This window comes from Carassius carassius, chromosome 8 (assembly GCF_963082965.1).
Source record: "Carassius carassius chromosome 8, fCarCar2.1, whole genome shotgun sequence".
In the NCBI taxonomy this organism is placed as follows: Eukaryota; Metazoa; Chordata; class Actinopteri; order Cypriniformes; family Cyprinidae; genus Carassius; species Carassius carassius.
The window spans coordinates 34680255-34706493 of record NC_081762.1 but is presented as its reverse complement, the minus strand read 5'-3'; the positions used below and the strand labels follow the sequence as shown (position 1 = coordinate 34706493).

At 48.3% G+C, this 26239-nt stretch overlaps 24 non-coding genes and 1 pseudogene across 24 annotated transcripts; 7 read left to right on the top strand and 18 right to left on the bottom strand.

Annotated features, from left to right (window-relative positions):
• Nucleotides 1–3420: 3420 nt before the first annotated feature.
• On the bottom strand, nt 3421–3492 carry trnag-ucc (transfer RNA glycine (anticodon UCC)). The gene has a single exon. It is a non-coding gene; the product is annotated as a tRNA-Gly (tRNA).
• A 286-nt stretch (nt 3493–3778) lies between these two features.
• Nucleotides 3779–3893, bottom strand: LOC132145805 (U5 spliceosomal RNA). Its single transcript, XR_009434570.1, has one exon. It is a non-coding gene; the product is annotated as a U5 spliceosomal RNA (small nuclear RNA).
• Nucleotides 3894–5504: 1611 nt separating this feature from the next.
• On the bottom strand, nt 5505–5619 carry LOC132146044 (U5 spliceosomal RNA). The gene has a single exon (XR_009434794.1). It is a non-coding gene; the product is annotated as a U5 spliceosomal RNA (small nuclear RNA).
• A 1607-nt stretch (nt 5620–7226) lies between these two features.
• LOC132145804 (U5 spliceosomal RNA) lies at nt 7227–7341 on the bottom strand. The gene has a single exon (XR_009434569.1). It is a non-coding gene; the product is annotated as a U5 spliceosomal RNA (small nuclear RNA).
• Nucleotides 7342–8946: 1605 nt separating this feature from the next.
• LOC132145971 (U5 spliceosomal RNA) lies at nt 8947–9061 on the bottom strand. The gene has a single exon (XR_009434729.1). It is a non-coding gene; the product is annotated as a U5 spliceosomal RNA (small nuclear RNA).
• A 1438-nt stretch (nt 9062–10499) lies between these two features.
• Nucleotides 10500–10571, top strand: trnad-guc (transfer RNA aspartic acid (anticodon GUC)). Its single transcript has one exon. It is a non-coding gene; the product is annotated as a tRNA-Asp (tRNA).
• Nucleotides 10572–10674: 103 nt separating this feature from the next.
• trnag-ucc (transfer RNA glycine (anticodon UCC)) lies at nt 10675–10746 on the bottom strand. Its single transcript has one exon. It is a non-coding gene; the product is annotated as a tRNA-Gly (tRNA).
• Nucleotides 10747–11039: 293 nt separating this feature from the next.
• On the bottom strand, nt 11040–11154 carry LOC132145803 (U5 spliceosomal RNA). Its single transcript, XR_009434568.1, has one exon. It is a non-coding gene; the product is annotated as a U5 spliceosomal RNA (small nuclear RNA).
• A 1071-nt stretch (nt 11155–12225) lies between these two features.
• On the top strand, nt 12226–12297 carry trnad-guc (transfer RNA aspartic acid (anticodon GUC)). Its single transcript has one exon. It is a non-coding gene; the product is annotated as a tRNA-Asp (tRNA).
• Nucleotides 12298–12765: 468 nt separating this feature from the next.
• Nucleotides 12766–12880, bottom strand: LOC132145970 (U5 spliceosomal RNA). Its single transcript, XR_009434728.1, has one exon. It is a non-coding gene; the product is annotated as a U5 spliceosomal RNA (small nuclear RNA).
• A 1070-nt stretch (nt 12881–13950) lies between these two features.
• trnad-guc (transfer RNA aspartic acid (anticodon GUC)) lies at nt 13951–14022 on the top strand. Its single transcript has one exon. It is a non-coding gene; the product is annotated as a tRNA-Asp (tRNA).
• A 103-nt stretch (nt 14023–14125) lies between these two features.
• Nucleotides 14126–14197, bottom strand: trnag-ucc (transfer RNA glycine (anticodon UCC)). Its single transcript has one exon. It is a non-coding gene; the product is annotated as a tRNA-Gly (tRNA).
• A 293-nt stretch (nt 14198–14490) lies between these two features.
• Nucleotides 14491–14605, bottom strand: LOC132145802 (U5 spliceosomal RNA). Its single transcript, XR_009434567.1, has one exon. It is a non-coding gene; the product is annotated as a U5 spliceosomal RNA (small nuclear RNA).
• A 1068-nt stretch (nt 14606–15673) lies between these two features.
• Nucleotides 15674–15745, top strand: trnad-guc (transfer RNA aspartic acid (anticodon GUC)). The gene has a single exon. It is a non-coding gene; the product is annotated as a tRNA-Asp (tRNA).
• Nucleotides 15746–16212: 467 nt separating this feature from the next.
• On the bottom strand, nt 16213–16327 carry LOC132145969 (U5 spliceosomal RNA). Its single transcript, XR_009434727.1, has one exon. It is a non-coding gene; the product is annotated as a U5 spliceosomal RNA (small nuclear RNA).
• Nucleotides 16328–17269: 942 nt separating this feature from the next.
• On the top strand, nt 17270–17341 carry trnad-guc (transfer RNA aspartic acid (anticodon GUC)). Its single transcript has one exon. It is a non-coding gene; the product is annotated as a tRNA-Asp (tRNA).
• A 467-nt stretch (nt 17342–17808) lies between these two features.
• On the bottom strand, nt 17809–17923 carry LOC132146016 (U5 spliceosomal RNA). Its single transcript, XR_009434768.1, has one exon. It is a non-coding gene; the product is annotated as a U5 spliceosomal RNA (small nuclear RNA).
• A 1065-nt stretch (nt 17924–18988) lies between these two features.
• On the top strand, nt 18989–19060 carry trnad-guc (transfer RNA aspartic acid (anticodon GUC)). The gene has a single exon. It is a non-coding gene; the product is annotated as a tRNA-Asp (tRNA).
• A 461-nt stretch (nt 19061–19521) lies between these two features.
• LOC132145760 (U5 spliceosomal RNA) lies at nt 19522–19637 on the bottom strand. The gene has a single exon (XR_009434527.1). It is a non-coding gene; the product is annotated as a U5 spliceosomal RNA (small nuclear RNA).
• Nucleotides 19638–20710: 1073 nt separating this feature from the next.
• On the top strand, nt 20711–20782 carry trnad-guc (transfer RNA aspartic acid (anticodon GUC)). The gene has a single exon. It is a non-coding gene; the product is annotated as a tRNA-Asp (tRNA).
• Nucleotides 20783–20885: 103 nt separating this feature from the next.
• Nucleotides 20886–20957, bottom strand: trnag-ucc (transfer RNA glycine (anticodon UCC)). The gene has a single exon. It is a non-coding gene; the product is annotated as a tRNA-Gly (tRNA).
• Nucleotides 20958–21235: 278 nt separating this feature from the next.
• LOC132146126 (U5 spliceosomal RNA) lies at nt 21236–21294 on the bottom strand (annotated as a pseudogene).
• Nucleotides 21295–22914: 1620 nt separating this feature from the next.
• On the bottom strand, nt 22915–23029 carry LOC132146015 (U5 spliceosomal RNA). The gene has a single exon (XR_009434767.1). It is a non-coding gene; the product is annotated as a U5 spliceosomal RNA (small nuclear RNA).
• Nucleotides 23030–24644: 1615 nt separating this feature from the next.
• On the bottom strand, nt 24645–24760 carry LOC132146009 (U5 spliceosomal RNA). Its single transcript, XR_009434762.1, has one exon. It is a non-coding gene; the product is annotated as a U5 spliceosomal RNA (small nuclear RNA).
• A 1242-nt stretch (nt 24761–26002) lies between these two features.
• On the bottom strand, nt 26003–26074 carry trnag-ucc (transfer RNA glycine (anticodon UCC)). Its single transcript has one exon. It is a non-coding gene; the product is annotated as a tRNA-Gly (tRNA).
• Between the last annotated feature and the right edge of the window lie 165 nt (nt 26075–26239).

Sequence of the window (26239 nt, the reverse complement as noted above, 5' to 3'; positions counted from 1 at the left end):
AGAAAGCATATCCATCTGCCCTGGTATCCCAAATTTGTCTCCAAGTGTTTTGAGCTCTTGTTCCAAATCCAACAGTATTGTCTTCCTCTATCAAAACTGGCAATGAATCTGGCCTTTGAGACAGATACCGTTTAAGATCATCAATTTCCTTAAAGCTTCTTGAGTATTCAATAAAGGAAATTAGACTATCTTTGCAAGGACCCTCTGGGTTGAACTGCCCAGCCTTTTCTTCTTCCTCAACCTTATTGGACAGGTACAAAGCATAGCCGACATCATTCTCTAGTAACCACCTGAAAGACTGGCCCTTGTATTTGCCAAACTGTAGAATGTATTCTCCCAACACCTCTTGCTTGTGAGAGACATCCCCTCCTCTCTGTAAGACAACAGAACGGGCATTCATCCTGACCAGATCTTCTCTTTGAGGTGTTGACTTGTTCTGCAGTGAAGGGTTGTCTTTAATTTTTTTTGCCTCTTCTGATGGGTCCCGGCGTAAATGGCCTGATGGGCCTTTCCTGAAAGACACCTTGTATCTCCCGGGGAAAAAAACTGTTTTCTTCATGTTGCAGTTCTGAAATCATGGCCACATAAAAATACTTAATATAGTGAAATAAGACAGTTATCAGCAGCAGTAATATATATATATATATATATATATATATATATATATATATATATATATATATATATTATTATATATAAGTTATTTTAACTTGCCATAATATTTCATAATATTACAGTTTTTTAGCTTAATAAATGCAGCCTTAGAGCATAAGAGACTTATAAATTTGTGTTATTTAATATTTATTTAATCCACTCAATATATGAGTACGTATATAAAATATTCATTATGAAAATGTATACATGTATATATTAAAACAAGTTTAACTAATTAAAAATGTTGTTTTATATACACACAGTTTAAATTATACCATTAAATTGCACAAGTACAATGTCCATCCATCCATCCATCTTCTTCCGCTTATCCAGGGCCGGGTCGCGGGGGCAGCAGTCTAAGCAGAGAACCCCAGACTTCCCTCTCCCTAGACACTTCCTCCAGCTCTTCTGGGGGGACACCGAGGCGTTCCCAGGCCAGCCAAGTACAATGTAATATATATAATAATATAGAATATATATGTAATAAATGTAATATGTGTGTAATACATATTAATTACATTATGAGTATCATATTGCATTGTTAACATTTTCAAAAAAACATTTTTAAGTACTTAGAGATCAATTATGAAACCTTCACTCTTACAAAGAAACTATAACAATTATATAAAATAACTGCTGTATGTTCAACTATGAGTTTGGTTTAATATTTCCTAACATCACAAACCATTCAACACAATTAACAATACCATTACATGAGAATATACATGTCATTTATATGATAATGTATTTACAATACAGAAAGTTAATATTGCTAAAGTAACGTAGCATTTAACTTAACTTACCTTCTCGCTTAACGTTAATTGCGTTGATCTCGAACTCTTACGTAAAAACAGCGGTCATCTGAGGTAAAACTTTTGCGACGGTAGTTTAGACAGTAAATGCTTGCCAGCAAACTTGTTTTGTTTTGTACAACAATTCGGTAAACAGATATCTCTCCGATCGTGAAACTGGTCTCCTCCCCTCCTCCACTCACTACGAATGATTGACAGATGACACCAGGCTTCTTAAATTCCCCGCCACGGAAGAGGCGAAACAGCGCCAGGAAATCTACGTGTGGCCACAAATATATTGCATCCGTAGTGTTAAGCACTACCATAGAGAATGAATGGGAAAAGTTAAGAGAAGTTAAGCTTAACTATTTTCGGCTCCCGCGCGGAAGACCGGGGTTCGATTCCCCGACGGGGAGAGCTAGCTCTTTTCGGATTCTGAACGATCCATCCAAAAGTTTTGGGAGGAGACACAGGTCACAGAAGGAGTTCTGCTTCGACATCAGCCCGAGCCAAAGGACATGCGTTGGCCGGGAATCGAAACCGGGTCAACTGCTTGGAAGGCAGCTATGCTCACCACTATACCACCAACGCAGTCAGCAGTCAGCCACTTGCGCCGTCGATAAGAAGGCTCGAAGTGCACGAGTCGCCGATAGGGCTAGAGGAGCTGATGAGATCTTTGTTTGGACCCGTCACTAAAGAGAGCCTTCCAGAGTTTGCATCCCGTCACGTACAAGAAAGTGCTGCCTTCCCATGCCAGCTAAATAAACACTAAGTGCTGACAGCGCAAACGCAGAGAGTGCAAATACAGACGATGACCAGTGGCACGCCCTCCTGCAGCGTGTTGGCGGACGGCCAAATTGATTCTGCTATTGCATTTTGATGTAGCTCTGTCCTCGGTCCACCAATAACCACAAGCCCAATCAAGGCAATCTCTTTCTCATGCCTCCATCTGAAAAGTTGGAGAAAATCTTATATGAATAAAAGAGTCTTTTAAAGAAATCCCTTATTCCGAGGTCACCGTAGCCACCAGATCCATTCTGTATCCAGATCAGTGGGCCGCTTCAGTCACCCGGATCCAGTCAGTATCCAGACAAGATGGTGGATCAACACCTAGAAAGGACCTCTATGGCCCTGAAACACAGCGGAGACCGGGACAACTAGATGAGCCCCAGATACAGATCCCCTGTAAAGACCTTGTCTTAGACGACCACCAGGACAAGACCACAGGAAACAGATGATTCTTCTGCACAGTCTGACTTTTCTGCAGCCTGGAGCTGATTTGCTGGTTTCTTCTGACCAGAGGAGAACTGTCTCCCCGACTGAGCCTGGTTTCTCACCGGGTTTTTTCTCCATTTTTTCACCGATCGAGTTTTGGTTCCTTGCCTCTGTCGCCTCTGGCAGGCATAGCTGGGGACACTTCATGTGCAGCGATATCATTGACTTGATTGCAAATTATTGCACAGATACTATTTAAACTGAACTTAGCTGAATGATGACATCATCGATTTCAATGACGAAATGCCTTTAACTGTCATTTTGCTTTATTGACTCACTGTGTTCCTAATTAATGTTGTTCAGTTGCATTGACACAATCCTTTTTGTTTAAAGCGCAATTAAAAAAGTCCAAACAATGACCCCTGCAACGGGTAGTGTTCCAAATGTTATGCGACTTTAGCTAATGATGGGTCCATCCGGAATTTGACGGTGCTAGGGCTGTGTCAGCGTCAGAAAAAGCCATGCATTGTTCAGTTATGTCGGTGCAGTAGCATCGGTTGGGGGAGAAACGGCAGCATGTGCAGCTCCTCGTTAGTATAGTGGACAGTATCTCCGCCTGTCATGTGGAAGACCGGGGTTCGATTCCCCGACGGGGAGAGCTAGCTCTTTTCGGCTTCCGAACGATCCATCCAAAAGTTTTGGGAGGAGCCACAGGTCACAGAAGGAGTTCTGCTTCGACATCAGCCCAAACCAAAGGACATGCGTTGGCCGGGAATCGAACCCGGGTCAACTGCTTGGAAGGCAGCTATGCTCACCACTATACCACCAACGCAGTCAGCCACTTGCGCCTTCGCTAAGAAGGCTCGAAGTGCACGAGTCGCCGATAGGGCTAGAGGAGCTGATGAGATCTTTGTTTGGACCCGTCACTAAAGAGAGCCTTCCAGAATTTGCATCCCGTCACGTACAAGAAAGTGCTGCCTTCCCATGCCAGCTAAATAAACACTAAGTGCTGACAGCGCAAACGCAGAGAGTGCAAATACAGACGATGACCAGTGGCACGCACTCCTGCAGCGTGTTGGCGGACGGCCAAATTGATTCTGCTCTTGACATTTCGATGTAGCTCTGCTGTGAGCAGAGCACCCAAAAATACAGGTCACTCGCAAAAGTTCCCCTCCACGGAAATCTTTAGTAAAAGGCGAAAGATTTATGCGACAATGAAGAGAAACTCGAGCTGTGTCTACGACCCCTCGGGCCTGTGCGCTGCCTCTGGTAAACAACTACGCTCGCCAAGGGTCATCAAGGGTGACGACGCCTGCCCACATGCGTTTCGTCAGCCCCCCCCCCCAACTCCAAAAGGGAGGAGTAAAACTCACAAAAGTCCCCTCGGTCCACCAATAACCACAAGCCAAATCAAGGCAATCTCTTTCTCATGCCTCCATCTGAAAAGTTGGAGAAAATCTTATATGAATAAAAGAGTCTTTTAAAGAAATCCCTTATTCCGAGGTCACCGTAGCCACCAGATCCAGTCTGTATCCAGATCAGTGGGCCGCTTCAGTCACCCGGATCCAGTCAGTATCCAGACAAGATGGTTGATCAACACCTAGAAAGGACCTCTATGGCCCTGAAACACCTCTAGCCCTATCGGACAACTAGATGAGCCCCAGATACAGATCCCCTGTAAAGACCTTGTCTCAGATGACCACCAGGACAAGACCACAGGAAACAGATGATTCTTCTGCACAGTCTGACTTTTCTGCAGCCTGGAGCTGATTTGCTGGTTTCTTCTGACCAGAGGGGAACTGTCTCCCCGACTGAGCCTGGTTTCTCACCGGGTTTTTTCTCAATTTTTTCACCGATCGAGTTTTGGTTCCTTGCCTCTGTCGCCTCTGGCAGGCATAGCTGGGGAAACTTCATGTACAGCGATATTGTTGACTTGATTGCAAATTATTGCACAGATACTATTTAAACTGAACTTAGCTGAATGATGACATCACCGATTTCAATGACGAAATGCCTTTAACTGTCATTTTGCTTTATTGACGCACTGTGTTCCTAATTAATGTTGTTCAGTTGCATTGACACAATCCTTTTTGTTTAAAGCGCAATTTAAAAAAAAAAAAAAAGAGTCCAAACAATGACCCCTGCAACGGGTAGTGTTCCAAATGTTATGCGACTTTAGCTAATGATGGGTCCATCTGGAATTTGACGGTGCTAGGGCGGTGTCAGCGTCAGAAAAAGCCATGCATTGTTCAGTTATGTCGGTGCAGTAGCGTCGGATGGGGGAGAAACGGCAGCATGCGCAGCTCCTCGTTAGTATAGTGGACAGTATCTCCGCCTGTCACGCGGAAGACCGGGGTTCGATTCCCCGATGCGGAGAGCTAGCTCTTTTCGGCTTCCGAACGATCCATCCAAAAGTTTTGGGAGGAGCCACAGGTCACAGAAGGAGTTCTGCTTCGACATCAGCCCGAGCCAAAGGACATGCGTTGGCCGGGAATCGAACCCAGGTCAACTGCTTGGAAGGCAGCTATGCTCACCACTATACCACCAACGCAGTCAGCAGTCAGCCACTTGCGCCTTCGCTAAGAAGGCTCGAAGTGCACGAGTCGCCGATAGGGCTAGAGGAGCTGATGAGATCTTTGTTTGGACCCGTCACTAAAGAGAGCCTTCCAGAGTTTGCATCCAGTCACGTACAAGAAAGTGCTGCCTTCCCATGCCAGCTAAATAAACACTAAGTGCTGACAGCGCAAACGCAGAGAGTGCAAATACAGACTGTGACCAGTGGCACGCCCTCCTGCAGTGTGTTGGCGGACGGCCAAATTGATTCTGCTCTTGACATTTCGATGTAGCTCTGCTGTGAGCAGAGCACCCAAAAATACAGGTCACTCGCAAAAGTTCCCCTCCACGGAAATCTTTAGTAAAAGGCGAAAGATTTATGCGACATGGAAGAGAAACTCGAGCTGTGTCTACGACCCCTCGGGCCTGTGCGCTGCCTCTGGTAAACCACTACGCTCGCCAAGGGTCATCAAGGGTGACGACGCCTGCCCACATGCGTTTCGTCAGCCCCCCCCCAACTCCAAAAGGGAGGAGTAAAACTCACAAAAGTCCCCTCGGTCCACCAATAACCACAAGCCAAATCAAGGCAATCTCTTTCTCATGCCTCCATCTGAAAAGTTGGAGAAAATCTTATATGAATAAAAGAGTCTTTTAAAGAAATCCCTTATTCCGAGGTCACCGTAGCCACCAGATCCAGTCTGTATCCAGATCAGTGGGCTGCTTCAGTCACCCGGATCCAGTCAGTATCCAGACAAGATGGTTGATCAACACCTAGAAAGGACCTCTATGGCCCTGAAACACCTCTAGCTCTATCGGACAACTAGATGAGCCCCAGATACAGATCCCCTGTAAAGACCTTGTCTCAGACGACCACCAGGACAAGACCACAGGAAACAGATGATTCTTCTGCACAGTCTGACTTTTCTGCAGCCTGGAGCTGATTTGCTGGTTTCTTCTGACCAGAGGGGAACTGTCTCCCCGACTGAGCCTGGTTTCTCACCGGGTTTTTTCTCCATTTTTTTCACCGATCGAGTTTTGGTTCCTTGCCTCTGTTGCCTCTGGCAGGCATAGCTGGGGACACTTCATGTACAGCGATATTGTTGACTTGATTGCAAATTATTGCACAGATACTATTTAAACTGAACTTAGCTGAATGATGACATCACCGATTTCAATGACGAAATGCCTTTAACTGTCATTTTGCTTTATTGACGCACTGTGTTCCTAATTAATGTTGTTCAGTTGCATTGACACAATCCTTTTTGTTTAAAGCGCAATTTAAAAAAAAAAAAGAGTCCAAACAATGACCCCTGCAACGGGTAGTGTTCCAAATGTTATGCGACTTTAGCTAATGATGGGTCCATCCGGAATTTGACGGTGCTAGGGCTGTGTCAGCGTCAGAAAAAGCCATGCATTGTTCAGTTATGTCGGTGCAGTAGCGTCGGTTGGGGGAGAAACGGCAGCATGCGCAGCTCCTCGTTAGTATAGTGGACAGTATCTCCGCCTGTCACGCGGAAGACCGGGGTTCGATTTCCCGACGGGGAGAGCTAGCTCTTTTCGGCTTCCGAACGATCCATCCAAAAGTTTTGGGAGGAGACACAGGTCACAGAAGGAGTTCTGCTTCGACATCAGCCCGAGCAAAAGGACATGCGTTGGCCGGGAATCGAACCCAGGTCAACTGCTTGGAAGGCAGCTATGCTCACCACTATACCACCAACCCAGTCAGCAGTCAGCCACTTGCGCCGTCGCTAAGAAGGCTCGAAGTGCACGAGTCGCCGATAGGGGTAGAGGAGCTGATGAGATCTTTGTTTGGACCCGTCACTAAAGAGAGCCTTCCAGAGTTTGCATCCCGTCACGTACAAGAAAGTGCTGCCCTCCCATTCCAGCTAAATAAACATTAAGTGCTGACAGCGCAAACGCAGAGAGTGCAAATAAAGACGAAGACCAGTGGCACGCCCTCCTGCAGCGTGTTGGCGGACGGCCAAATTGATTCTGCTCTTGACATTTCGATGTAGCTCTGCTGTGAGCAGAGCACCCAAAAATACAGGTCACTCGCAAAAGTTCCCCTCCACGGAAATCTTTAGTAAAAGGCGAAAGATTTATGCGACAATGAAGAGAAACTCGAGCTGTGTCTACGACCACTCCGGCCTGTGCACTGCCCCTGGTAAACCACTACGCTCGCCAAGGGTCATCAAGGGTGACGACGCCTGCCCACATGCGTTTCGTCAGCCCCCCCCCCACTCCAAAAGGGAGCAGTAAAACTCACAAAAGTCCACTCGGTCCACCAATAACCACAAGCCCAATCAAGGCAATCTCTTTTTCATGCCTCCATCTGAAAAGTTGGAGAAAATCTTATATGAATAAAAGAGTCTTTTAAAGAAATCCCTTATTCCGAGGTCACCGTAGCCACCAGATCCAGTCTGTATCCAGATCAGTGGGCCGCTTCAGTCACCCGGATCCAGTCAGTATCCAGACAAGATGGTTGATCAACACCTAGAAAGGACCTCTATGGCCCTGAAACACAGCGGAGACCGGGACAACTAGATGAGCCCCAGATACAGATCCCCTGTAAAGACCTTGTCTCAGACGACCACCAGGACAAGACCACAGGAAACAGATGATTCTTCTGCACAGTCTGACTTTTCTGCAGCCTGGAGCTGATTTGCTGGTTTCTTCTGACCAGAGGAGAACTGTCTCCCCGACTGAGCCTGGTTTCTCACCGGGTTTTTTCTCCATTTTTTTCACCGATCGAGTTTTGGTTCCTTGCCTCTGTCGCCTCTGGCAGGCATAGCTGGGGACACTTCATGTACAGCGATAACGTTGACTTGATTGCAAATTATTGCACAGATACTATTTAAACTGAACTTAGCTGAATGATGACATCACCGATTTCAATGACGAAATGCCTTTAACTGTCATTTTGCTTTATTGACGCACTGTGTTCCTAATTAATGTTGTTCAGTTGCATTGACACAATCCTTTTTGTTTAAAGCGCAATTTAAAAAAAAAAAAGAGTCCAAACAATGACCCCTGCAACGGGTAGTGTTCCAAATGTTATGCGACTTTAGCTAATGATGGGTCCATCCGGAATTTGACGGTGCTAGGGCTGTGTCAGCGTCAGAAAAAGCCATGCATTGTTCAGTTATGTTGGTGCAGTAGTGTCGGTTGGGGGAGAAACGGCAGCATGCGCAGCTCCTCGTTGGTATAGTGGACAGTATCTCCGCCTGTCACGCGGAAGACCGGGGTTCGATTCCCCGACAGGGAGAGCTAGCTCTTTTCGGCTTCCGAACGATCCATCCAAACGTTTTGGGAGGAGCCACAGGTCACAGAAGGAGTTCTGCTTCGACATCAGCCCGAGCCAAAGGACATGCGTTGGCCGGGAATCGAACCCAGGTCAACTGCTTGGAAGGCAGCTATGCTCACCACTATACCACCAACGCAGTCACCAGTCAGCCACTTGCGCCGTCGTTAAGAAGGCTCGAAGTGCACGAGTCGCCGATAGGGCTAGAGGAGCTGATGAGATCTTTGTTTGGACCCGTCACTAAAGAGAGCCTTCCAGAGTTTGCATCCCGTCACGTACAAGAAAGTGCTGCCTTCCCATGCCAGCTAAATAAACATTAAGTGCTGACAGCGCAAACGCAGAGAGTGCAAATACAGACGAAGACCAGTGGCACGCCCTCCTGCAGCGTGTTGGCGGACGGCCAAATTGATTGTGCTCTTGACATTTCGATGTAGCTCTGCTGTGAGCAGAGCACCCAAAAATACAGGTCACTCGCAAAAGTTCCCCTCCATGGAAATCTTTAGTAAAAGGCGAAAGATTTATGCGACAATGAAGAGAAACTCGAGCTGCGTCTACGACCACTCCGGCCTGTGCGATGCCTCTGGTAAACCACTACGCTCGCCAAGGGTCATCAAGGGTGACGACGCCTGCCCACATGCGTTTCGTCAGCCCCCCCCCCCCCCCCCCCACTCCAAAAGGGAGAAGTAAAACTCACAAAAGTCCACTCGGTCCACCAATAACCACAAGCCCAATCAAGGCAATCTCTTTCTCATGCCTCCATCTGAAAAGTTGGAGAAAATCTTATATGAATAAAAGAGTCTTTTAAAGAAATCCCTTATTCCGAGGTCAACGTAGCCACCAGATCCAGTCTGTATCCAGACCAGTGGGCCGCTTCAGTCACCCGGATCCAGTCAGTATCCAGACAAGATGGTTGATCAACACCTAGAAAGGACCTCTATGGCCCTGAAACACAGCGGAGACCGGGACAACTAGATGAGCCCCAGATACAGATCCCTTGTAAAGACCTTGTCTCAGACGACCACCAGGACAAGACCACAGGAAACAGATGATTCTTCTGCACAGTCTGACTTTTCTGCAGCCTGGAGCTGATTTGCTGGTTTCTTCTGACCAGAGGAGAACTGTCTCCCCGACTGAGCCTGGTTTCTCACCGGGTTTTTTCTCCATTTTTTCACCGATCGAGTTTTGGTTCCTTGCCTCTGTCGCCTCTGGCAGGCATAGCTGGGGACACTTCATGTACAGCGATAACGTTGACTTGATTGCAAATTATTGCACAGATACTATTTAAACTGAACTTAGCTGAATGATGATATCACCGATTTCAATGACGAAATGCCTTTAACTGTCATTTTTAGGGAAGTCTTTAGGGAAGTCGTGGCCTAATGGTTAGAGAGTCGGACTCCCAATCGAAAGGTTGTGAGTTCGAGTCCCGGGCTGGCAGGAATTGTGGGTGGGGGGAGTGCATGTACAGTGCTCTCTCCACCCTCAATACCACGACTTAGGTGCCCTTGAGCAAGGCATCGAACCCCCAACTGCTCCCTGGGCGCCGCAGCATAAATGGCTGCCCACTGCTCCGGGTGTGTGCTCACAGTGTGTGTGTGTGTGTGTTCACTGCTCTGTGTGTGTGCATTTCGGATGGGTTAAATGCAGAGCACAAATTCTGAGTATGGGTCACCATACTTGGCTGAATGTCACTTCACTTCACTCACTCACTTTTGCTTTATTGACGCACTGTGTTCCTAATTAATGTTGTTCAGTTGCATTGACACAATCCTTTTTGTTTAAAGCGCAATTTAAAAAAAAAAAAGATTCCAAACAATGACCCCTGCAACGGGTAGTGTTCCAAATGTTATGCGACTTTAGCTAATGATGGGTCCATCCGGAATTTGACGGTGCTAGGGCTGTGTCAGCGTCAGAAAAAGCCATGCATTGTTCAGTTATGTCGGTGCAGTAGAGTCGGTTGGGGGAGAAACGGCAGCATGCGCAGCTCCTCGTTAGTATAGTGGACAGTATCTCCGCCTGTCACGCGGAAGACCGGGGTTCGATTCCCCGACGGGGAGAGCTAGCTCTTTTCGGCTTCCGAATGATCCATCCAAAAGTTTTGGGAGGAGCCACAGGTCACAGAAGGAGTTCTGCTTCGACATCAGCCCGAGCCAAAGGACATGCGTTGGCCGGGAATCGAACCCGGGTCAACTGCTTGGAAGGCAGCTATGCTCACCACTATACCACCAACGCAGTCAGCAGTCAGCCACTTGCGCCGTCGCTAAGAAGGCTCGAAATGCACGAGTCGCCGATAGGGCTAGAGGAGCTGATGAGATCTTTGTTTGGACCCGTCACTAAAGAGAGCCTTCCAGAGTTTGCATCCCGTCACGTACAAGAAAGTGCTGCCTTCCCATGCCAGCTAAATAAACATTAAGTGCTGACAGCGCAAACGCAGAGAGTGCAAATACAGACGAAGACCAGTGGCACGCCATCCTGCAGCGTGTTGGCGGACGGCCAAATTGATTCTGCTCTTGACATTTCGATGTAGCTCTGCTGTGAGCAGAGCACCCAAAAATACAGGTCACTCGCAAAAGTTCCCCTCCACGGAAATCTTTAGTAAAAGGCGAAAGATTTATGCGACAATGAAGAGAAACTCGAGCTGTGTCTACGACCACTCCGGCCTGTGCGCTGCCTCTGGTAAACCACTACGCTCGCCAAGGGTCATCAAGGGTGACGACGCCTGCCCACATGCGTTTCGTCAGCCCCTCCCCCCCCCCCACTCCAAAAGGGAGCAGTAAAACTCACAAAAGTCCACTCGGTCCACCAATAACCAGAAGCCCAATCAAGGCAATCTCTTTCTCATGCCTCCATCTGAAAAGTTGGAGAAAATCTTATATGAATAAAAGAGTCTTTTAAAGAAATCCCTTATTCCGAGGTCACCGTAGCCACCAGATCCAGTCTGTATCCAGATCAGTGGGCCGCTTCAGTCACCCGGATCCAGTCAGTATCCAGACAAGATGGTTGATCAACACCTAGAAAGGACCTCTATGGCCCTGAAACACAGCGGAGACCGGGACAACTAGATGAGCCCCAGATACAGATCCCCTGTAAAGACCTTGTCTCAGACGACCACCAGGACAAGACCACAGGAAACAGATGATTCTTCTGCACAGTCTGACTTTTCTGCAGCCTGGAGCTGATTTGCTGGTTTCTTCTGACCAGAGGAGAACTGTCTCCCCGACTGAGCCTGGTTTCTCACCGGGTTTTTTCTCCATTTTTTTCACCGATCGAGTTTTGGTTCCTTGCCTCTGTCGCCTCTGGCAGGCATAGCTGGGGACACTTCATGTACAGCGATAACGTTGACTTGATTGCAAATTATTGCACAGATACTATTTAAACTGAACTTAGCTGAATGATGACATCACCGATTTCAATGACGAAATGCCTTTAACTGTCATTTTGCTTTATTGACGCACTGTGTTCCTAATTAATGTTGTTCAGTTGCATTGACACAATCCTTTTTGTTTAAAGCGCAATTTAAAAAAAAAAAAGAGTCCAAACAATGACCCCTGCAACGGGTAGTGTTCCAAATGTTATGCGACTTTAGCTAATGATGGGTCCATCCGGAATTTGACGGTGCTAGGGCTGTGTCAGCGTCAGAAAAAGCCATGCATTGTTCAGTTATGTTGGTGCAGTAGTGTCGGTTGGGGGAGAAACGGCAGCATGCGCAGCTCCTCGTTGGTATAGTGGACAGTATCTCCGCCTGTCACGCGGAAGACCGGGGTTCGATTCCCCGACGGGGAGAGCTAGCTCTTTTCGGCTTCCGAACGATCCATCCAAACGTTTTGGGAGGAGCCACAGGTCACAGAAGGAGTTCTGCTTCGACATCAGCCCGAGCCAAAGGACATGCGTTGGCCGGGAATCGAACCCAGGTCAACTGCTTGGAAGGCAGCTATGCTCACCACTATACCACCAACGCAGTCACCAGTCAGCCACTTGCGCCGTCGTTAAGAAGGCTCGAAGTGCACGAGTCGCCGATAGGGCTAGAGGAGCTGATGAGATCTTTGTTTGGACCCGTCACTAAAGAGAGCCTTCCAGAGTTTGCATCCCGTCACGTACAAGAAAGTGCTGCCTTCCCATGCCAGCTAAATAAACATTAAGTGCTGACAGCGCAAACGCAGAGAGTGCAAATACAGACGAAGACCAGTGGCACGCCCTCCTGCAGCGTGTTGGCGGACGGCCAAATTGATTGTGCTCTTGACATTTCGATGTAGCTCTGCTGTGAGCAGAGCACCCAAAAATACAGGTCACTCGCAAAAGTTCCCCTCCATGGAAATCTTTAGTAAAAGGCGAAAGATTTATGCGACAATGAAGAGAAACTCGAGCTGCGTCTACGACCACTCCGGCCTGTGCGATGCCTCTGGTAAACCACTACGCTCGCCAAGGGTCATCAAGGGTGACGACGCCTGCCCACATGCGTTTCGTCAGCCCCCCCCCCCCCCCCACTCCAAAAGGGAGAAGTAAAACTCACAAAAGTCCACTCGGTCCACCAATAACCACAAGCCCAATCAAGGCAATCTCTTTCTCATGCCTCCATCTGAAAAGTTGGAGAAAATCTTATATGAATAAAAGAGTCTTTTAAAGAAATCCCTTATTCCGAGGTCAACGTAGCCACCAGATCCAGTCTGTATCCAGATCAGTGGGCCGCTTCAGTCACCCGGATCCAGTCAGTATCCAGACAAGATGGTTGATCAACACCTAGAAAGGACCTCTATGGCCCTGAAACACAGCGGAGACCGGGACAACTAGATGAGCCCCAGATACAGATCCCTTGTAAAGACCTTGTCTCAGACGACCACCAGGACAAGACCACAGGAAACAGATGATTCTTCTGCACAGTCTGACTTTTCTGCAGCCTGGAGCTGATTTGCTGGTTTCTTCTGACCAGAGGAGAACTGTCTCCCCGACTGAGCCTGGTTTCTCACCGGGTTTTTTCTCCATTTTTTCACCGATCGAGTTTTGGTTCCTTGCCTCTGTCGCCTCTGGCAGGCATAGCTGGGGACACTTCATGTACAGCGATAACGTTGACTTGATTGCAAATTATTGCACAGATACTATTTAAACTGAACTTAGCTGAATGATGACATCACCGATTTCAATGACGAAATGCCTTTAACTGTCATTTTGCTTTATTGACGCACTGTGTTCCTAATTAATGTTGTTCAGTTGCATTGACACAATCCTTTTTGTTTAAAGCGCAATTTAAAAAAAAAAAAGATTCCAAACAATGACCCCTGCAACGGGTAGTGTTCCAAATGTTATGCGACTTTAGCTAATGATGGGTCCATCCGGAATTTGACGGTGCTAGGGCTGTGTCAGCGTCAGAAAAAGCCATGCATTGTTCAGTTATGTCGGTGCAGTAGAGTCGGTTGGGGGAGAAACGGCAGCATGCGCAGCTCCTCGTTAGTATAGTGGACAGTATCTCCGCCTGTCACGCGGAAGACCGGGGTTCGATTCCCCGACGGGGAGAGCTAGCTCTTTTCGGCTTCCGAATGATCCATCCAAAAGTTTTGGGAGGAGCCACAGGTCACAGAAGGAGTTCTGCTTCGACATCAGCCCGAGCCAAAGGACATGCGTTGGCCGGGAATCGAACCCGGGTCAACTGCTTGGAAGGCAGCTATGCTCACCACTATACCACCAACGCAGTCAGCAGTCAGCCACTTGCGCCGTCGCTAAGAAGGCTCGAAGTGCACGAGTCGCCGATAGGGCTAGAGGAGCTGATGAGATCTTTGTTTGCACCCGTCACTAAAGAGAGCCTTCCAGAGTTTGCATCCCGTCACGTACAAGAAAGTGCTGCCTTCCCATGCCAGCTAAATAAACATTAAGTGCTGACAGCGCAAACGCAGAGAGTGCAAATACAGACGAAGACCAGTGGCACGCCATCCTGCAGCGTGTTGGCGGACGGCCAAATTGATTCTGCTCTTGACATTTCGATGTAGCTCTGCTGTGAGCAGAGCACCCAAAAATACAGGTCACTCGCAAAAGTTCCCCTCCACGGAAATCTTTAGTAAAAGGCGAAAGATTTATGCGACAATGAAGAGAAACTCGAGCTGTGTCTACGACCACTCCGGCCTGTGCGCTGCCTCTGGTAAACCACTACGCTCGCCAAGGGTCATCAAGGGTGACGACGCCTGCCCACATGCGTTTCGTCAGCCCCTCCCCCCCCCCCACTCCAAAAGGGAGCAGTAAAACTCACAAAAGTCCACTCGGTCCACCAATAACCAGAAGCCCAATCAAGGCAATCTCTTTCTCATGCCTCCATCTGAAAAGTTGGAGAAAATCTTATATGAATAAAAGAGTCTTTTAAAGAAATCCCTTATTCCGAGGTCACCGTAGCCACCAGATCCAGTCTGTATCCAGATCAGTGGGCCGCTTCAGTCACCCGGATCCAGTCAGTATCCAGACAAGATGGTTGATCAACACCTAGAAAGGACCTCTATGGCCCTGAAACACAGCGGAGACCGGGACAACTAGATGAGCCCCAGATACAGATCCCCTGTAAAGACCTTGTCTCAGACGACCACCAGGACAAGACCACAGGAAACAGATGATTCTTCTGCAGAGTCTGACTTTTCTGCAGCCTGGAGCTGATTTGCTGGTTTCTTCTGACCAGAGGAGAACTGTCTCCCCGACTGAGCCTGGTTTCTCACCGGGTTTTTCTCCATTTTTTCACCGATCGAGTTTTGGTTCCTTGCCTCTGTCGCCTCTGGCAGGCATAGCTGGGGACACTTCATGTACAGCGATAACGTTGACTTGATTGCAAATTATTGCACAGATACTATTTAAACTGAACTTAGCTGAATGATGACATCACCGATTTCAATGACGAAATGCCTTTAACTGTCATTTTGCTTTATTGACGCACTGTGTTCCTAATTTATGTTGTTCAGTTGCATTGACACAATCCTTTTTGTTTAAAGCGCAATTTAAAAAAAAAAAGAGTCCAAACAATGACCCCTGCAACGGGTAGTGTTCCAAATGTTATGCGACTTTAGCTAATGATGGGTCCATCCGGAATTTGACGGTGCTAGGGCTGTGTCAGCGTCAGAAAAAGCCATGCATTGTTCAGTTATGTCGGTGCAGTAGCGTCGGTTGGGGGAGAAACGGCAGCATGCGCAGCTCCTCGTTGGTATAGTGGACAGTATCTCCGCCTGTCACGCGGAAGACCGGGGTTCGATTCCCCGACGGGGAGAGCTAGCTATTTTCGGCTTCCGAACGATCCATCCAAAAGTTTTGGGAGGAGCCACAGGTCACAGAAGGAGTTCTGCTTCGACATCAGCCCGAGCCAAAGGACATGCGTTGGCCGGGAATCGAACCCAGGTCAACTGCTTGGAAGGCAGCTATGCTCACCACTATACCACCAACGCAGTCAGCAGTCAGCCACTTGCGCCGTCGTTAAGAAGGCTCGAAGTGCACGAGTCGCCGATAGGGCTAGAGGAGCTGATGAGATCTTTGTTTGGACCGTCACTAAAGAGAGCCTTCCAGAGTTTGCATCCCGTCACGTACAAGAAAGTGCTGCCTTCCCATGCCAGCTAAATAAACATTAAGTGCTGACAGCGCAAACGCAGAGAGTGCAAATACAGACGAAGACCAGTGGCACGCCCTCCTGCAGCGTGTTGGCGGACGGCCAAATTGATTCTGCTCTTGACATTTCGGTGTAGCTCTGCTGTGAGCAGAGCACCCAAAAATACAGGTCACTCGCAAAAGTTCCCCTCCATGGAAATCTTTAGTAAAAGGCGAAAGATTTATGCGACAATGAAGAGAAACTCGAGCTGCGTCTACGACCACTCCGGCCTGTGCGATGCCTCTGGTAAACCACTAAGCCCAATCAAGGCAATCTCTTTCTCATGCCTCCATCTGAAAAGTTGGAGAAAATCTTATATGAATAAAAGAGTCTTTTAAAGAAATCCCTTATTCCGAGGTCAACGTAGCCACCAGATCCAGTCTGTATCCAGATCAGTGGGCCGCTTCAGTCACCCGGATCCAGTCAGTATCCAGACAAGATGGTTGATCAACACCTAGAAAGGACCTCTATGGCCCTGAAACACAGCGGAGACCGGGACAACTAGATGAGCCCCAGATACAGATCCCCTGTAAAGACCTTGTCTCAGACGACCACCAGGACAAGACCACAGGAAACAGATGATTCTTCTGCACAGTCTGACTTTTCTGCAGCCTGGAGCTGATTTGCTGGTTTCTTCTGACCAGAGGAGAACTGTCTCCCCGACTGAGCCTGGTTTCTCACCGGGTTTTTTCTCCATTTTTTCACCGATCGAGTTTTGGTTCCTTGCCTCTGTCGCCTCTGGCAGGCATACCTGGGGACACTTCATGTACAGCGATATCGTTGACTTGATTGCAAATTATTGCACAGATACTATTTAAACTGAACTTAGCTGAATGATGACATCACCGATTTCAATGACGAAATGCCTTTAACTGTCATTTTGCTTTATTGACGCACTGTGTTCCTAATTAATGTTGTTCAGTTGCATTGACACAATCCTTTTTGTTTAAGGCGCAATTTAAAAAAAAAAAGAGTCCAAACAATGACCCCTGCAACGGGTAGTGTTCCAAATGTTATGCGACTTTAGCTAATGATGGGTCCATCCGGAATTTGACGGTGCTAGGGCTGTGTCAGCGTCAGAAAAAGCCATGCATTGTTCAGTTATGTCGGTGCAGTAGCGTCGATTGGGGGAGAAACGGCAGCATGCGCAGCTCCTCGTTAGTATAGTGGACAGTATCTCCGCCTGTCACGCGGAAGACCGGGGTTCGATTCCCCGATGGGGAGAGCTAGCTCTTTTCGGCTTCCGAACGATCCATCCAAAAGTTTTGGGAGGAGCCACAGGTCACAGAAGGAGTTCTGCTTCGACATCAGCCCGAGCCAAAGGACATGCGTTGGCCGGGAATCGAACCCAGGTCAACTGCTTGGAAGGCAGCTATGCTCACCACTATACCACCAACGCAGTCAGCAGTCAGCCACTTGCGCCGTCGTTAAGAAGGCTCGAAGTGCACGAGTCGCCGATAGGGCTAGAGGAGCTGATGAGATCTTTGTTTGGACCGTCACTAAAGAGAGCCTTCCAGAGTTTGCATCCCGTCACGTACAAGAAAGTGCTGCCTTCCCATGCCAGCTAAATAAACATTAAGTGCTGACAGCGCAAACGCAGAGAGTGCAAATACAGACGAAGACCAGTGGCACGCCCTCCTGCAGCGTGTTGGCAGACGGCCAAATTGATTCTGCTCTTGACATTTCGATGTAGCTCTGCTGTGAGCAGAGCACCCAAAAATACAGGTCACTCGCAAAAGTTCCCCTCCATGGAAATCTTTAGTAAAAGGCGAAAGATTTATGCGGCAATGAAGAGAAACTCGAGCTGTGTCTACGACCACTCCGGCCTGTGCGATGCCTCTGGTAAACCACTACGCTCGCCAAGGGTCATCAAGGGTGACGACGCCTGCCCACATGCGTTTCGTCAGCCCCCCCCCCCCACTCCAAAAGGGAGAAGTAAAACTCACAAAAGTCCACTCGGTCCACCAATAACCACAAGCCCAATCAAGGCAATCTCTTTCTCATGCCTCCATCTGAAAAGTTGGAGAAAATCTTATATGAATAAAAGAGTCTTTTAAAGAAATCCCTTATTCCGAGGTCAACGTAGCCACCAGATCCAGTCTGTATCCAGATCAGTGGGCCGCTTCAGTCACCCGGATCCAGTCAGTATCCAGACAAGATGGTTGATCAACACCTAGAAAGGACCTCTATGGCCCTGAAACACAGCGGAGACCGGGACAACTAGATGAGCCCCAGATACAGATCCCCTGTAAAGACCTTGTCTCAGACGACCACCAGGACAAGACCACAGGAAACAGATGATTCTTCTGCACAGTCTGACTTTTCTGCAGCCTGGAGCTGATTTGCTGGTTTCTTCTGACCAGAGGAGAACTGTCTCCCCGACTGAGCCTGGTTTCTCACCGGGTTTTTTCTCCATTTTTTCACCGATCGAGTTTTGGTTCCTTGCCTCTGTCGCCTCTGGCAGGCATAGCTGGGGACACTTCATGTACAGCGATATCGTTGACTTGATTGCAAATTATTGCACAGATACTATTTAAACTGAACTTAGCTGAATGATGACATCACCGATTTCAATGACGAAATGCCTTTAACTGTCATTTTGCTTTATTGACGCACTGTGTTCCTAATTAATGTTGTTCAGTTGCATTGACACAATCCTTTTTGTCTAAAGCGCAATTTAAAAAAAAAAAGAGTCCAAACAATGACCCCTGCAACGGGTAGTGTTCCAAATGTTATGCGACTTTAGCTAATGATGGGTCCATCCGGAATTTGACGGTGCTAGGGCTGTGTCAGCGTCAGAAAAAGCCATGCATTGTTCAGTTATGTCGGTGCAGTAGTGTCGGTTGGGGGAGAAACGGCAGCATGCGCAGCTCCTCGTTAGTATAGTGGACAGTATCTCCGCCTGTCACGCGGAAGACCGGGGTTCGATTCCCCGACGGGGAGAGCTAGCTCTTTTCGGCTTCCGAATGATCCATCCAAAAGTTTTGGGAGGAGCCACAGGTCACAGAAGGAGTCCTGCTTCGACATCAGCCCGAGCCAAAGGACTTGCATTGGCCGGGAATCAAACCCGGGTCAACTGCTTGGAAGGCAGCTATGCTCACCACTATACCACCAACGCAGTCAGCCACTTGCGCCGTCGCTAAGAAGGCTCGAAGTGCACGAGTCGCCGATAGGGCTAGAGGAGCTGATGAGATCTTTGTTTGGACCCGTCACTAAAGAGAGCCTTCCAGAGTTTGCATCCCGTCACGTACAAGAAAGTGCTGCCTTCCCATTCCAGCTAAATAAACATTAAGTGCTGACAGCGCAAACGCAGAGAGTGCAAATAAAGACGAAGACCAGTGGCACGCCCTCCTGCAGCGTGTTGGCGGACGGCCAAATTGATTCTGCTCTTGACATTTCGATGTAGCTCTGCTGTGAGCAGAGCACCCAAAAATACAGGTCACTCGCAAAAGTTCCCCTCCACGGAAATCTTTAGTAAAAGGCGAAAGATTTATGCGACAATGAAGAGAAACTCGAGCTTTGTCTACGACCACTCCAGCCTGTGCGCTGCCTCTGGTAAACCACTACGCTCGCCAAGGGTCATCAAGGGTGACGACGCCTGCCCACATGCGTTTCGTCAGCCCCCCCCCCCCACCCTAAAAGGGAGCAGTAAAACTCACAAAAGTCCACTCGGTCCACCAATAACCACAAGCCCAATCAAGGCAATCTCTTTCTCATGCCTCCATCTGAAAAGTTGGAGAAAATCTTATATGAATAAAAGAGTCTTTTAAAGAAATCCCTTATTCCGAGGTCACCGTAGCCACCAGATCCAGTCTGTATCCAGATCAGTGGGCCGCTTCAGTCACCCGGATCCAGTCAGTATCCAGACAAGATGGTTGATCAACACCTAGAAAGGACCTCTATGGCCCTGAAACACAGCGGAGACCGGGACAACTAGATGAGCCCCAGATACAGATCCCCTGTAAAGACCTTGTCTCAGACGACCACCAGGACAAGACCACAGGAAACAGATGATTCTTCTGCACAGTCTGACTTTTCTGCAGCCTGGAGCTGATTTGCTGGTTTCTTCTGACCAGAGGAGAACTGTCTCCCCGACTGAGCCTGGTTTCTCACCGGGTTTTTTCTCCATTTTTTCACCGATCGAGTTTTGGTTCCTTGCCTCTGTCGCCTCTGGCAGGCATAGTTGGGGACACTTCATGTACAGCGATATCGTTGACTTGATTGCACATTATTGCACAGATACTATTTAAACTGAACTTAGCTGAATGATGACATCACCGATTTCAATGACGAAATGCCTTTAACTGTCATTTTGCTTTATTGACGCACTGTGTTCCTAATTAATGTTGTTGAGTTGCATTGACACAATCCTTTTTGTTTAAAGCGCAATTTAAAAAAAAAAAGAGTCCAAACAATGCAAACAATGACCCCTGCAACGGGTAGTGTTCCAAATGTTATGCGACTTTAGCTAATGATGGGTCCACCCGGAATTTGACGGTGCTAGGGCTGTGTCAGCGTCAGAAAAAGCAATGCATTGTTCAGTTATGTCGGTGCAGTAGCATCGGTTGGGGGAGAAACGGCAGCATGCGCAGCTCCTCGTTAGTATAGTGGACAGTATCTCCGCCTGTCACGCGGAAGACCGGGGTTCGATTCCCCGACGGGGAGAGCTAGCTCTTTTCGGCTTCCGAATGATCCATCCAAAAGTTTTGGAAGGAGCCACAGGTCACAGAAGGAGTTCTGCTTCGACATCAGCCCGAGCCAAAGGACTTGCATTGGCCGGGAATCGAACCCGGGTCAACTGCTTGGAAGGCAGCTATGCTCACCACTATACCACCAACGCAGTCAGCAGTCAGCCACTTGCGCCGTCGTTAAGAAGGCTCGAAGTGCACAAGTCGCCGATAGGGCTAGAGGAGCTGATGAGATCTTTGTTTGGACCCGTCACTAAAGAGAGCCTTCCAGAGTTTGCATCCCGTCACGTACAAGAAAGTGCTGCCTTCCCATGCCAGCTAAATAAACATTAAGTGCTGACAGCGCAAACGCAGAGAGTGCAAATACAGACGAAGACCAGTGGCACGCCCTCCTGCAGCGTGTTGGCGGACGGCCAAATTGATTCTGCTCTTCCACTCCACGGAAATCTTTAGTAAAAGGCGAAAGATTTAGGCGACAATGAAGAGAAACTCAAGCTGTGTCTACGACCACTCCGGCCTGTGTGCTGCCTCTGGTAAACCACTACGCTCGCCAAGGGTCATCAAGGGTGACGACGCCTGCCCACATGCGTTTCGTCAGCCCCCCCACTCCAAAAGGGAGGAGTAAAACTCACAAAAGTCCACTCGGTCCACCAATAACCACAAGCCCAATCAAGGCAATCTCTTTCTCATGCCTCCATCTGAAAAGTTGGAGAAAATCTTATATGAATAAAAGGGTCTTTTAAAGAAATCCCTTATTCCGAGGTCACCGTAGCCACCAGATCCAGTCTGTATCCAGATCAGTGGGCCGCTTCAGTCACCCGGATCCAGTCAGTATCCAGACAAGATGGTTGATCAACACCTAGAAAGGACCTCTATGGCCCTGAAACACAGCGGAGACCGGGACAACTAGATGAGCCCCAGATACAGATCCCCTGTAAAGACCTTGTCTCAGACGACCACCAGGACAAGACCACAGGAAACAGATGATTCTTCTGCACAGTCGGACTTTTCTGCAGCCTGGAGCTGATTTGCTGGTTTCTTCTGACCAGAGGAGAACTGTCTCCCCGACTGAGCCTGGTTTCTCACCGGTTTTTTTCTCCATTTTTTCACCAATCGAGTTTTGGTTCCTTGCCTCTGTCGCCTCTGGCAGGCATAGCTGGGGACACTTCATGTACAGCGATATCGTTGACTTGATTGCAAATTATTGCACAGATACTATTTAAACTGAACTTAGCTGAATGATGACATCACCGATTTCAATGACGAAATGCCTTTAACTGTCATTTTGCTTTATTGACGCACTGTGTTCCTAATTAATGTTGTTCAGTTGCATTGACACAATCCTTTTTGTTTAAAGCGCAATTTAAAAAAAAAAAAAAAAAAAAAAAGAGTCCAAACAATGACCTCTGCAACGGGTAGTGTTCCAAATGTTATGCGACTTTAGCTAATGATGGGTCCATCCGGAATTTGACGGTGCTAGGGCTGTGTCAGCGTCAGAAAAAGCCATGCATTGTTCAGTTATGTCGGTGCAGTAGCGTCGGTTGGGGGAGAAACGGCAGCATGCACAGCTCCTCGTTAGTATAGTGGACAGTATCTCCACCTGTCACGCGGAAGACCGGGGTTCGATTCCCCGACGGGGAGAGCTAGCTCTTTTCGGCTTCCGAATGATCCATCCAAAAGTTTTGGAAGGAGCCACAGGTCACAGAAGGAGTTCTGCTTCGACATCAGCCCGAGCCAAAGGACATGCGTTGGCCGGGAATCGAACCCAGGTCAACTGCTTGGAAGGCAGCTATGCTCACCACTATACCACCAACGCAGTCAGCAGTCAGCCACTTGCGCCGTCGCTAAGAAGGCTCGAAGTGCACGAGTCGCCGATAGGGCTAGAGGAGCTGATGAGATCTTTGTTTGGACCCGTCACTAAAGAGAGCCTTCCAGAGTTTGCATCCCGTCACGTACAAGAAAGTGCTGCCTTCCCATGCCAGCTAAATAAACATTAAGTGCTGACAGCGCAAACGCAGAGAGTGCAAATACAGACGAAGACCAGTGGCACGCCCTCCTGCAGCGTGTTGGCGGACGGCCAAATTGATTCTGCTCTTGACATTTCGATGTAGCTCTGCTGTGAGCAGAGCACCCAAAAATACAGGTCACTCGCAAAAGTTCCCCTCCACGGAAATCTTTAGTAAAAGGTGAAAGATTTATGCGACAATGAAGAGAAACTCGAGCTGTGTCTATGACCACTCCGGCCTGTGCGCTGCCTCTGGAAAACCACTACGCTCGCCAAGGGTCATCAAGGGTGACGACGCCTGCCCACATGCGCCTGTTTCGTCAGCCCCCCCCACCCCCACTCCAAAAGGGAGCAGTAAAACTCACAAAAGTCCACTCGGTCCACCAATAACCACAAGCCCAATCAAGGCAATCTCTTTCTCATGCCTCCATCTGAAAAGTTGGAGAAAATCTTATATGAATAAAAGAGTCTTTTAAAGAAATCCCTTATTCCGAGGTCACCGTAGCCACCAGATCCAGTCTGTATCCAGATCAATGGGCCGCTTCAGTCACCCGGATCCAGTCAGTATCCAGACAAAATGGTGGATCAACACCTAGAAAGGACCTCTATGGCCCTGAAACACAGCGGAGGCCGGGACAACTAGATGAGCCCCAGATACAGATCCCCTGTAAAAGACCCTGTCTTAGACGACCACCAGGACAAGACCACAGGAAACAGATGATTCTTCTGCACAGTCTGACTTTTCTGCAGCCTGGAGCTGATTTGCTGGTTTCTTCTGACCAGAGGAGAACTGTCTCCCCGACTGAGCCTGGTTTCTCATCGGGATTTTTCTCCATTTTTTCACCGATCGAGTTTTGGTTCCTTGCCTCTGTCGCCTCTGGCAGGCATAGCTGGGGACACTTCATGTACAGCGATATCGTTGACTTGATTGCAAATTATTGCACAGATACTATTTAAGCTGAACTTAGCTGAATGATGACATCACCGATTTCAATGACGAAATGCCTTTAACTGTCATTTTGCTTTATTGACGCACTGTGTTCCTAATTAATGTTGTTCAGTTGCATTGACACAGTTCTTTTTGTTTAAAGTGCAATTTAAAACAAAAAAAAAGAGTCCAAACAATGACCCCTGCAACGGGTAGTGTTCCAAATGTTATGCGACTTTAGCTAATGATGGGTCCATCCGGAATTTGACGGTGCTAGGGCTGTGTCAGCGTCAGAAAAAGCCATGCATTGTTCAGTTATGTCGGTGCAGTAGCGTCGGTTGGGGGAGAAACGGCAGCATGCGCAGCTCCTCGTTAGTATAGTGGTAAGTATCTCCGCCTGTCACGTGGAAGACCGGGGTTCGATTCCCCGACAGGGAGAGCTAGCTCTTTTCGGCTTCCGAATGATCCATCCAAAAGTTTTGGGAGAAGCCACAGGTCACAGAAGGAGTTCTGCTTCGACATCAGCCCGAGCCAAAGGACATGCGTTGGCCAGGAATCGAACCCGGGTCAACTGCTTGGAAGGCAGCAATGCTCACCACTATACCACCAACGCAGTCAGCAGTCAGCCACTTGCGCCGTCGCTAAGAAGGCTCGAAGTGCACGAGTCACCGATAGGGCTAGAGGAGCTGATGAAATCTTTGTTTGGACCCGTCACTAAAGAGAGCCTTCCAGAGTTTGCATCCCGTCACGTACAAGAAAGTGCTGCCTTCCCATGCCAGCTAAATAAACATTAAGTGCTGACAGCGCAAACGCAGAGAGTGCAAATACAGACGAAGACCAGTGGCATGCCCTCCTGCAGCGTGTTGGCGGACGGCCAAATTGATTCTGCTCTTGACATTTCGATGTAGCTCTGCTGTGAGCAGAACACCCAAAAATACAGGTCACTCTCAAAAGTTCCGCTCCACGGAAATCTTTAGTAAAAGGCGAAAGATTTATGCGACAATGAAGAGAAACTCAAGCTGTGTCTACGACCACTCCGGCCAGTGCGCTGCCTCTGGTAAACCACTATGCTCGCCAAGGGTCATCAAGGGTGACGACGCCTGCCCACATGCGTTTCGTGAGCCCCCCCCCCACTTCAAAAGGGAGGAGTAAAACTCACAAAAGTCCACTCGGTCCACCAATAACCACAAGCCCAATCAAGGCAATCTCTTTCTCATGCCTCCATCTGAAAAGTTGGAGAAAATATTATATGAATAAAAGAGTCTTTTAAAGAAATCCCTTATTCCGAGGTCACCGTAGCCACCAGATCCAGTCTGTATCCAGATCAGTGGGCCGCTTCAGTCACCCGGATCCAGTCAGTATCCAGACAAGATGGTTGATCAACACCTAGAAAGGACCTCTATGGCCCTGAAACACAGCGGAGACCGGGACAACTAGATGAGCCCCAGATACAGATCCCCTGTAAAGAACTTGTCTCAGACGACCACCAGGACAAGACCACAGGAAACAGATGATTCTTCTGCACAGTCTGACTTTTCTGCAGCCTGGAGCTGATTTGCTGGTTTCTTCTGACCAGAGGAGAACTGTCTCCCCGACTGAGCCTGGTTTCTCACCGGGTTTTTTCTCCATTTTTTCACCGATCGAGTTTTGGTTCCTTGCCTCTGTCGCCTCTGGCAGGCATAGCTGGGGACACTTCATGTACAGCGATATCGTTGACTTGATTGCAAATTATTGCACAGATACTATTTAAACTGAACTTAGCTGAATGATGACATCACCGATTTCAATGACGAAATGCCTTTAACTGTCATTTTGCTTTATTGACGCACTGTGTTCCTAATTAATGTTGTTCAGTTGCATTGACACAATCCTTTTTGTTTAAAGCGCAATTTAAAAAAAAAAAAAAAAGAGTCCAAACAATGACCCCTGCAACGGGTAGTGTTCCAAATGTTATGCGACTTTAGCTAATGATGGGTCCATCCGGAATTTGACGGTGCTAGGGCTGTGTCAGCGTCAGAAAAAGCCATGCATTGTTCAGTTATGTCGGTGCAGTAGCGTCGGTTGGGGGAGAAACGGCAGCATGCGCAGCTTCTCGTTAGTATAGTGGACAGTATCTCCGCCTGTCACGCGGAAGACTGGGGTTCGATTCCCCGACGGGGAGAGCTAGCTCTTTTCGGCTTCCGAATGATCCATCAAAAAGTTTTGGGAGGAGCCACAGGTCACAGAAGGAGTTCTGCTTCGACATCAGCCCGAGCCAAAGGACATGCGTTGGCCGGGAATCGAACCCGGGTCAACTGCTTGGAAGGCAGCTATGCTCACCACTATACCACCAACGCAGTCAGCCACTTGCGCCGTCGCTAAGAAGGCTCGAAGTGCACGAGTCGCCGATAGGGCTAGAGGAGCTGATGAGATCTTTGTTTGGACCCGTCACTAAAGAGAGCCTTCCAGAGTTTGCATCCCGTCACGTACAAGAAAGTGCTGCCTTCCCATGCCAGCTAAAT